We start from the raw sequence: 11,114 nt of genomic DNA on the forward strand, positions 1-11,114 counted from the left end.
TAGGAACATGAATCTGTGTTCAATTTGTGTTAATATTGCATAAAATTTTTGAGTCTATTGAATGTTCTTATGTCTGTTCTTGAACAAGATGCTAGCCGATCGACTAGCCTAGCCGATCGAACAACAATGATAATAATTGTCTTTTGTTGATGAATAATAAGATAGTTCATGCCTTGAAAATTGTGCCATCATATGTTATGAAATTTTTGTGTGTTCAGATGAATGCTAGCCGATCGATCAGCATTGTTAGCCGATCGAACAGCATTGCAAGCCGATCGGACAGCATCCTCATCTTTACATAGATTTCTGTGCAAGACTGCCAACCGACCGAAAAGCATCTGCTAGCCGATTGGACATCATTAGTGAAAATTCCATTGCCATAGATTGCTAGCCGATTGGTCAGCATTGCTAGCCGATCGAACAGCATTGCTAGCCGATCGAACAACATTGCTAGTCGATCGAACAACAATTTATCATACCTTGTTATCTGATCAAGTGACAGTTCGATCGAACAACATTGCTAGCCGATCGAACAGCCATGCTAACCGATCGAACAACATCTCTTATTTGATTCAAGAAGGCATGCTAACCAGTCACTGTCTCACTGCACATACTAACCGATCGAACAGCAATGCTATTCGATCGAACAGGCCAGTCAATTCTCTAGTACTATCACATAGAGACTCTCAGTGTTAGAATTTTTTTTCAAAAATTTCATCTTTCATCCTTTAGCCTCAATATCTGTACAAATGATTAATAATGCATATACTTACAGGGAAGAGGAAAGGATACAGACAAAGGTCACAATGTACATTGCGTAATTGATGCTGAAACCATGGATGGTACGGTGGTTGAAAAGATGGCAAAATTTTTAAGAGAAAGCAGAGTTGCAAAAGCTTTATCTAACAGAACTGCGGTTTATGAGTCCCATGTTAGAGCTTTCTGGGACACAGCAAGATTTGTAGAATCAAACAAAATGATACACACAGTATTGAGAAAGAAGGACCAAGCTGGAAAAGACATAGATGTTGATTTTGAGTTTGGTGTTGGAGATGTTAGGAGAGTTCTTGATTTACAGGATTCTGATGATGATCCAACAATCATGTCAGAATGTCTTGTTAAAGGGTTGTGGTGTAGAATGGGATTCACTGGGCATATAAATGGAAAAATGCTTAAAAGAAATTTCTCAAAGGCTTACAGGTACTTGATGCACTGCATGGTGCATTCAATGTCACACAGAAAGGAGCATATGATGAAGTACCCGATTACATCATGAACTTCATTGCTAGCCTGGTATTGAACAGAAAGTATAATATTTCTCAAGTGATCTTTGAGTACATGAAAGAAAATTGCAAAAATGAAGTAGATAGATACATCATGTACCCTAGGTTCATCATGATGATAATCAATGATAAGATCAAGGATCTTCCAAGGAAAAGTGATGATATCATGGAGCTGAGTAGGGTAAACTATAATACAATTGGAAGAATCACCAAGGAAAAGGATGCAAAGACAAAACAAATGATATGCAGAATCAAGGATAAAAATTATGTTGCTCCTGAGAATGAAAAGTGGAGACATGAGAAAAGTGATTCAGACAATGAAAATGATAAGATGAGCGAGATGGCTAAGAAGAAGACTAGATGGTGGTGTGTGAGAGATGGAAAACGAAAGAGAACACCTAAGTCATCCCCTACAATTACCATTCCAAAGGATGGAGATAAGGGTATAGTGAAAGGGGGAGTCTTAAGACAGTAAGAATTTATGTTTAGTAAATGTTTCTAATAAATCTATCAATATTTGTTTTGCAGGGTATTCTGGAGAACCACAACAAGGATCGATAGATGAAACTGTCTTGGAGCCGTCTGTGGTTATTGAACAAGGAGTTGATATTCTGAATAAATCTTTTGAAAGCTATCTGAAGAAGAATGAGGAAGCAGCAGCTCAAAAGATTCAAGGATCAAGTGCTCAAGATCCTGAAGATGAGGATCAAGATAAATCAAGTGAGGATGATTCTGAAGCAACTCAATCAGAATCAGAATTGGATCCAACAACTCTTGGGAGAGGGAAAGCTCAGTTAAAGAAGAAGCCTTTAAAGAAAAAGAAAGCATCAGATAAAGAAGATTCATCTTATGATCCTGATCAGCCAAAGAAACAAGTAAAGAAACGAAAATCAGTTCAAGCTGGAGTAATTCCAAGAAATGTTAGAGCAAAGAAATCAGGAGCTGAACCGCAAAAAGATAAAGGTGGAAAGAAAGAGAAACATCTTCAGAAGTCCAAGGTTCTTGAAACAAAAAAGATCAAAGTGTTGAAACTCCAAAAGAACCTGATAGTACTGAAGAACCGGTGGTGAAAGCTCGAGAAAGAACGGGAGGTGATGATGATTATGTAGAAATCACTGGATTCAAAGCTGCTACTCCACAAGATAAACCAGGATCGTCACATCCTAAAGATTCAAAGTTCGATTACATTTTTGAAGGTCTTCAAGAAGCAACAGGAATTTACACAGAAGATATTCCTGAAGACGATTATGATATGTTCAACAATGAAGCAGTTAAAGAATTTTTACAAAAAGTCAACAAGTTGGAAAAAGAAAAGGCCAAAACAGAATTAGAGCGTGATATTCTAAAGAAAAAAGTTGATGTGTGTAAAATGCAACATATAAATTACATCAAATAAGGCATAAAACTAACCCTTTTTAAGTACTAATGTTGGAAAAAGTGTGTTTTTGTCTTCCTTTTGTATTTTCAGGATTAAATGAGCTCAAATTAACAAAAGAAGCAAAAAGACAGCTAAATCTAACATAAATACAAGAAAAGGAACAAAAGTGGACTGCCCGACCCCTCGACAGCATCCTCCCAAGCAAAACAAGGAAGACAGAAGGCTGAACACGCCTCGTGCTCAGCGAGCACGGGGCCGTGCCCAAGAAGCAGCAGAAAAGACAAACCTGTAGAAGCTTCTATTGCTCACCACGGGGCCGTGCCCAGTAAACACGGGGGCGTGCCCAAAGTACTGCAGGCGCATTAATTGTAATTGCGAATTACAATTAATGAAGAGAGATAGTGTCAGACAGGCACGGGGCCGTGCCCAGCGGACACGGGGCCGTGCCCAGGCCTCTGTTCAGCCTATAAATAGGAGTGCTTGGATTCATTGCAACTCATCCCTTGGCACACCACCTCTCTCACACTTCATCCACCACCCACCACCATCACAACACCATCATCCACCACCATCATCCATTGTCCATCATAGAGTGTGTGAGTCGTCTCGGGATCCAAGATTGATCGTAAGAGTTCTTGACAATCAAGGCCATGTTTGCCTAAGTCTCTTACTTCACTTGGTGAAGACAAGTGTTTAGTATAATACTTTTTATTTTTAATCTTTTGCACTTCTTAATTGGTTTTGTATTAATGACTTTAATAACTAGTTGCTTATGTTGAAGGTGATTCTTCCTTATCGTTTGTCCGTGGTGTCTTGGCATTATTTTACTGTCTATATAAAATAAAAGATTTTCACCATTCATATCTCCACGGTCTATATGGAGGTATGTTGGCTACCTGGTCGGGGGTTAAGGGAACGAGTTGGTAAGGGTCTTGCCCTTGTTCAGCGTTTAGAGGTCCTGCAAGGTACCTGGGTCAAATTTAGTAGGACCTCCTTCAATACCCAAAGGTATTGGATGGCGGGGGTCCAAACTCTTTGATCCCCTCATAAGTTAACTACTATTAATACTATAACCCGGCTATTTAGGACTGTATCCCTGCTGACTTAGACTACTTAGTCGAGGGTAACGTCACCTCCAATAGAGGGGCCAACCATAATTTGCATTAATAACTTAATTAATTATCTTTCAATAATCCGACCCTTTAGGATTGTATCCTTGCTGACTCAAACTACTGGGTTGAGGGTAACGTCGCCTTCAAAAGAGGGGCCTACTACAATAACTAAGATAATCTCTTAAACAAGTGTAAAAGTGCGAAAATAATCAAAGGTTATACTAACACACGAGTCGGATCCAAGTGATTCATCTTGTCTATCTGTTTTTATTTTTATTTTATTTTTCAGCATTTAGTTAGTTTTATTTTCTTAGTTTAAAAATCTTTTTCTAACATTTTGATTTGATTAGACGTTGAGGATAAACCGATACTAAAAGCTCTTGTGTCCTTGGACGATCTCGGTATCTTACCAACACTATACTACGTCCACGATGGGTGCACTTGCCCATATGTGTGTTTAGTGTTACTAAATATCGTGTTTTATAAATTTAAAACTTGGCTAAAAAGTGTAAAAAGGGCTTAAAATATATATCTAAAATATATTACACTACACACGCATCAAGTTTTTGGCGCCGCTTCCGGGGACACAAGGATTTTAAGAAAGTTAGGAATCAACGGCCTAATCATTTTTTTATTTTCTTTTAATTTTTTTAGATTTCCTTAGTTTTTCAGCTTCTGCAGAGCTCAGCACGGGCCGTGCCTGGTAGGACACGGGCCGTGCCCAGCATTGTTACTTACAGTTTTTAGTTTTCCAAGTTACAGAAGGCTGACCACGGGGCCGTGTCGGTGCAACACGGGGCCGTGTCCAAACTCTCCAGTAACTGGGATCTGGAAAACAATCACTGTAACTCCGACCACGGGCCGTGTTCACTGAGCACGGGGCCGTGGTGAACCTTCTGACCAACAGTCTTTTTTGTTTTTGTTGCAGGACTTGGAACCAGACGCCACCTCTACATAGTGTATGAGCTCCAGTTCTAATAAAGACATAAAAGAACCTCTAGCAGAACCCGAACGCTTTCTCAGAAAAAGACTAAAAGCTAAAAGCCAAGAGAAGGTTTCGGGGAACCCACTTCCAATGGCGGACCAACGTACCCTCATGGATTATCTACGACCCACCGAAGGTAAGCTCGGCGCCGCTATCAATGCACCGAATGTTGAAGCCAATAACTTCGAACTTCGGCCGCATTTGATACAGATGCTTCAAAACTCTGCAACCTTCCATGGGCTTGCGGACGAGGATCCCCATCTACATATTACTAATTTCTTAGAAATATGTGATACCCTTCGGATCAATGGAGCATCAAATGACGCCATCCGCCTCCGAATGTTTCCTTTTTCACTAAAAGACCGAGCAAAAGCTTGGCTTAACGCCCTCCCAGCTGGATCGGTAAACACCTGGGATGAACTAGCCCAAAAATTTCTATATAAGTATTTCCCTCCCGCTAAAACGGCTAAATTAATGACTGAAATTAATACATATTCACAAGAGGATGGGGAATCCTTATATGAAACTTGGGAAAGGTTCAAGGAGCTATTGCGAAAGTATCCACATCACGGCCTTGCGATATGGCAACAAGTATCCACTTTCTATAATGGGCTGTTGCCACACACAAGGCAAACACTTGACTCTAGCTCCGGGGGACTTTCAGGTAATCGCCGCCCGCATGAAATATATAATCAAATTGAGGAAATTGCTCAAACCAATTTTCAGTGGCACACTCCCCGAGGCAATAAATCCATTGCCCCGGGCGCCCATAAGGTTGATGAAAGCACTTCTTTACAAGCCCAAATCGAGGCCCTTTCTTCAAAAATAAAAAAGTTGGAAATGACAAAAACGGTCTCGGTCATGGCTTGTGAAGGGTGTGGTGGGCCACATGAAAATTGGAGTTGTATGAAAGAAACAGACGATCAACAAGAATCGGTAAACTACATTGATAATAGACCTAGGCCGTCGGGTCCTCCAACGGGCACCTACAACCAAGGATGGCGAAATCACCCTAACCTTGGTTGGAGAGAACCCGGCAATGGTAGTAACCAACAAAGCGTAAACTAACGAACAAACTTTCAACAACCAAGAAATGACTCACAAAATTTCCCTCAACAACAAGGTGGACGAGAAAGGCTTGAAGATACTATATCCCGCCTCATCTCCGACACTGAAAAGAAAAACTCGTATAGGTTTCTACAATTAGAATCAAAATTTAGAAATCAACAAGCTAGTATTCAAAACATCGAAAAACAAATAAGTCAACTAGCACAAAATTTGTCCGAGAGACCACAAGGCGCGTTACCAAGCAATACCGAAACAAACCCAAAGGCGCAAGTTCATCTCATTACACTACGGAACCGCACCGTGGGTCCTATGGAAGGCTCGCCGCCTACCGAGGAGACCGTAACACCGCCCTTACAAGAGAAGGGTTCCCCTCCTTCATCAGAGCCTACCAAGGCTCCTCGAGTTCCGTACCCCGGAAGGTTAATCCGTCAATAGACCAATGCGCAATTCGCAAAATTCGAAAGTCTACTAAAACAATTGCATGTCAACATTCCTTTCATTGACGTCCTAACCCAAATGCCTAAATACTCTAAGTTCATGAGAGACTTCCTCACTCATAAAAGGAAAATTGAAACATGGCAATTAGTTAACTTAGGCGAAGAATGCTCTGCCCTCGTACTCAACAAACTCCCCCAAAAGAAAATCGATCCCGGAAGCTTCACAATTCCTTGCTCGATCGGGGACTCCCCCGTTCGTAATGCACTAGCCGACCTTGGGGCTAGCATTAACCTCATGCCCTCATCAATGTTCAAAAGACTCGGCCTAGGAAAAACGAGTCCTACAAAAATGAGCATACAACTTGCTAATCGATCCGTCAAATTCCCGCAAGGTGTCATTGAAAATCTCCTAGTCAAGGTCGACAATTTCGTCTACCCGGCCGACTTTGTCATACTTGATATGGAAGAAGACACCGAAGTCCCCCTCATACTAGGGAGACCATTTTTCGCCACCGCACAAGCAGTGGTAAACATGAATGACGGAACACTCACTTTGAAATATGGGGATGATGAAGTAAAGTTCGGGGTTGGGAAGAGAATAGAGGACGATGACCCGGTCAATTACGTGAAGGTTATTGATTCGAGTTTGGATGATGCTCTCCGACGGTGCAACATGGGATGCAAAACATCCCGCTCAGAAAACATATAACCTTGCCTTGGGTCTAGCCAAGGACCCTTATAAACGTGGCGTACCACGGAGGCAATCCGCGGAACTATCCTTAGTTTAAGTTTAATCTTTTTGTTTTAATTTGCAGGAATAAAACACGCTCATGGTGGTCAAGGATGACAAGGGAAACGAGAAACATAACCCCATGCACGAAAACAGGGCATCCGACAACAATTTCTCCATTATAGTAAGTTCAGCACGGGCCGTGCCCAGCCAACACGGCCCCGTGCTGAACATCCTGCAGACAAATGCCCAGTTCAGGTAACTGGACACGGGCCGTGTTCACCGAACACGCCCCCGTGTCCAGGCTTCTGTTTCTTTTCTTTAATTATTGTTACTGGCACCTGAACACGGGGCCGTGCCCGGTCACCACGGGGCCGTGTCTGGTCACCACGGGGCCGTGTCCAGACTTCCAGTAACGTAAAAATTTTGCTTTTAACACCATTTTGCACATACAATCAACCTAAAAATTTATTTTTGGGACATATTGAGGACAATGTGTAATTTAAGTGTGGGGGGGGGGATGCTAAAACCTTGAATTTTGCAAGTCCTAATAACAAGCCTTACACAAAACTCTATTGGAACCGCTAATCACCCCAAAAATTTTTCAAAAAAATTTTCATTTTTTTTACTTGTCTAAGTTTAAGTTGGGAATTCTAAGACTAACAAGGTTATATTTTTATAAGTTTACAACCGATACCGTCGTGATAAAAAGAACCAACATAAGAAAATTATGAAACGACATGACAAGCTTAGTTAAAATTCGATTATATATACTTGATCACATAAAAACCCATTCCCACAAAAGTGAGTTTTGAGCCTTTATTGAGCATACAAATATACATCTTTACGCTAAATGATCATTTTTCGTTTCTTGTGTGAATAGCCGCTTGGTTCTTACGACTCTAGAACTTGCCACGACAATTCATTCCCGGTCCTTACCAACTTAAACCCAAGTAAGTAAATGATGGAGGCATTAGGACTAACCCTTTTTCTTTCAACACCATTATTTTTGTTTTTCTTTTCACCTACCCAAAAATTCCCCCTAGTTAGCCCCTTTGAGCCTAAACCTTTTCATTTCTTAACCCAAAACCCTTTTTACCCACCAAAAACCCTTTTTATTTTTACCTTTTATTTTAGTAACAAGCTCGGTCTTCGTGTGACTATATATATATATATATATATATATATATATATTACAATGAAGTTAGAAATAAACAAACAAAGCTCCTCAAACAAAAGCTTGTTTGAATAAATACTTCATTGAAAATAAAAAGTCACAAAAGCAAAATGTTTTACGAAAACCGACGCTTTTTACGACTTTCGCCCTTTTCTACTAACCACTAACCCAACCACCCACCTTTAGCCCAAGCCTAACCCTTCACCTAAAAAGTCCTCTTGATATTTACAAAGGTATAAAGTTAAAAAGGAGGAGGATTGATTGCTTGGCAAGCTTATGATAGGAATAAGTTCCATGCCGCTCTCGAGTGATTCACTAAAAATACACCTTCGGCCGAGTGTGAGTGATTTCTCCCGTGAGGTATGTGAACTTGTATATAAATGGAATTTTAGAAAGGTATGTTATACCTTAATAAATAATTTACCTTATGAAAAGTTTTTAATAAATCATGACGAATAGGATTGTAAATAAGTAAAAATAAAACCTAAACAATCTTGGAAAATCCCGACACTCTATGACAAGCCCAAAACCTTCTCTTCTACCCATTCCATTTTGTATTTTCAGGATTAAATGAGCTCAAATTAACAAAAGAAGCAAAAAGACAGCTAAATCTAACATAAATACAAGAAAAGGAACAAAAGTGGACTGCCCGACCCCTCGACAGCATCCTCCCAAGCAAAACAAGGAAGACGGAAGGCTGAACACGCCCCGTGCTCAGCGAGCACGGGGCTGTGCCCAAGAAGCAGCAGAAAAGACAAACCTGTAGAAGCTTCTATTGCTCACCACGGGACCATGCCCAGTAAACACGGGGGCGTGCCCAAAGTACTGCAGGCGCATTAATTGTAATTGCGAATTACAATTAATGAAGAGAGATAGTGTTAGACAGGCACGGGGCTGTGCCCAGCGGACACGGGGCCGTGCCCAGGCCTCTATTCAGCCTATAAATAGGAGTGCTTGGATTCATTGCAACTCATCCCTTGGCACACCACCTCTCTCACACTTCATCCACCACCCACCACCATCACAACACCATCATCCACCACCATCATCCATTGTCCATCATAGAGTGTGTGAGTCGTCTCGGGATCCAAGATTGATCGTAAGAGTTCTTGACAATCAAGGCCATGTTTGCCTAAGTCTCTTACATCACTTGGTGAAGACAAGTGTTTAGTATAATACTTTTTATTTTTAATCTTTTGCACTTCTTAATTGGTTTTGTATTAATGACTTTAATAACTAGTTGCTTATGTTGAAGGTGATTCTTCCTTATCGTTTGTCCGTGGTGTCTTGGCATTATTTTACTGTCTATATAAAATAAAAGATTTTCACCATTCATATCTCCACGGTCTATATGGAGGTATGTTGGCTACCTGGTCGGGGGTTAAGGGAACGGTTTGGTAAGGGTCTTGCCCTTGTTCAGCGTTTAGAGGTCCTGCAAGGGACCTGGGTCAAATTTAGTAGGACCTCCTTCAACACCCAAAGGTATTTTGGATGGCGGGGGTCCAAACTCTTTGATCCCCTCATAAGTTAACTACTATTAATACTATAACCCGGCTATTTAGGACTGTATCCCTGCTGACTCAGACTACTTAGTCGAGGGTAACGTCACCTCCAAAAGAGGGGCCTACCATAATTTGCATTAATAACTTAATTAATTATCTTTCAATAATCCGACCCTTTAGGATTGTATCCTTGCTGACTCAAACTACTGGGTTGAGGGTAACGTCGCCTTCAAAAGAGGGGCCTACTACAATAACTAAGATAATCTCTTAAACAAGTGCAAAAGTGCGAAAATAATCAAAGGTTATACTAACACACGAGTCGGATCCAAGTGATTCATCTTGTCTATCTGTTTTTATTTTTATTTTATTTTTCAGCATTTAGTTAGTTTTATTTTCTTAGTTTAAAAATCTTTTTCTAACATTTTGATTTGATTAGACGTTGAGGATAAACCGGTACTAAAAGCTCTTGTGTCCTTGGACGACCTCGGTATCTTACCAACACTATACTACGTCCACGATGGGTGCACTTGCCCATATGTGTGTTTAGTGTTAGTAAATATCGTGTTTTATAAATTTAAAACTTGGCTAAAATGTGTAAAAAAGGCTTAAAATATATATCTAAAATATATTACACTACACACGCATCACAAGTTGACAATTTGATGAGAACTTCTGATCAAGTCAGAGCAGTGCTGATAGACCAAGAAGAAACAATGAACAGAATGAAGAATGAAGCTCATGATAATTCGAAGGTGTTTGAATTGTTGACGGCAGAGATTGCTTCGTTGAATGTGAAGATAAAAAACTTGGAAGATGTGAATCAGACGCTTAATCAGCTTCTTAGTGAGATGAGTGAAGCTTCATCAAACGAAATGAAGGCAATGAATTTGGAGATGGATGCCAAGAAGGCATACAAGGTGGTAAAAGATGAACAACTTCATATGCTATACTCTGTCATGGAGAGTCATTTCAAGATGGATGTTCATGTTGCATTCAATGAAATAGAAGTGAAAAGAACTGAAGAAAGAAGAATGAAACGTGAAAGACGTCTAGCTGAAGAAGCCACCCAAAAGAACAAAGGTGTGATTGATGATACTCAAGAAGCTGGTGGATCGTCAAGTCAACCTGAAATTGGTGGTTCATCAAACCAAGAAGATATAGAAATGGTTTATGCTGAAAATGTTCAGGAACATGTTGATCAAGACTTCATGATGGTTGGAGAGTCTTCTTAGCCTTTGGATGCTGAAAATATTCTTAGAAAAGTGATTGTTATTCAAAGAAAGAGAAAGGCTAGAGAAATGATGTTACTAGAGTGGAAGACAGATCAGTTCGTACTTGTTGGTGATGCCTATCCAGTGCCTTACAATGTTCAAGAATTTGCTCGTGAAATGAAAGTTAAAGAAAGACGAAGAAAGGCAAAGAAAGCTTGTGGAGAAATCGTT

General features: G+C 40.3%; 1 non-coding gene across 1 annotated transcript; it reads right to left on the reverse strand.

The window, feature by feature from the left end:
* Positions 1-5,226: 5,226 nt before the first annotated feature.
* On the reverse strand, positions 5,227-5,333 carry LOC118490949. The gene has a single exon (XR_004890174.1). It is a non-coding gene; the product is annotated as a small nucleolar RNA R71 (small nucleolar RNA).
* Between the last annotated feature and the right edge of the window lie 5,781 nt (positions 5,334-11,114).

The sequence above is a fragment of the Helianthus annuus genome, chromosome 3 (assembly GCF_002127325.2).
Source record: "Helianthus annuus cultivar XRQ/B chromosome 3, HanXRQr2.0-SUNRISE, whole genome shotgun sequence".
NCBI lineage: Eukaryota > Viridiplantae > Streptophyta > Magnoliopsida > Asterales > Asteraceae > Helianthus > Helianthus annuus.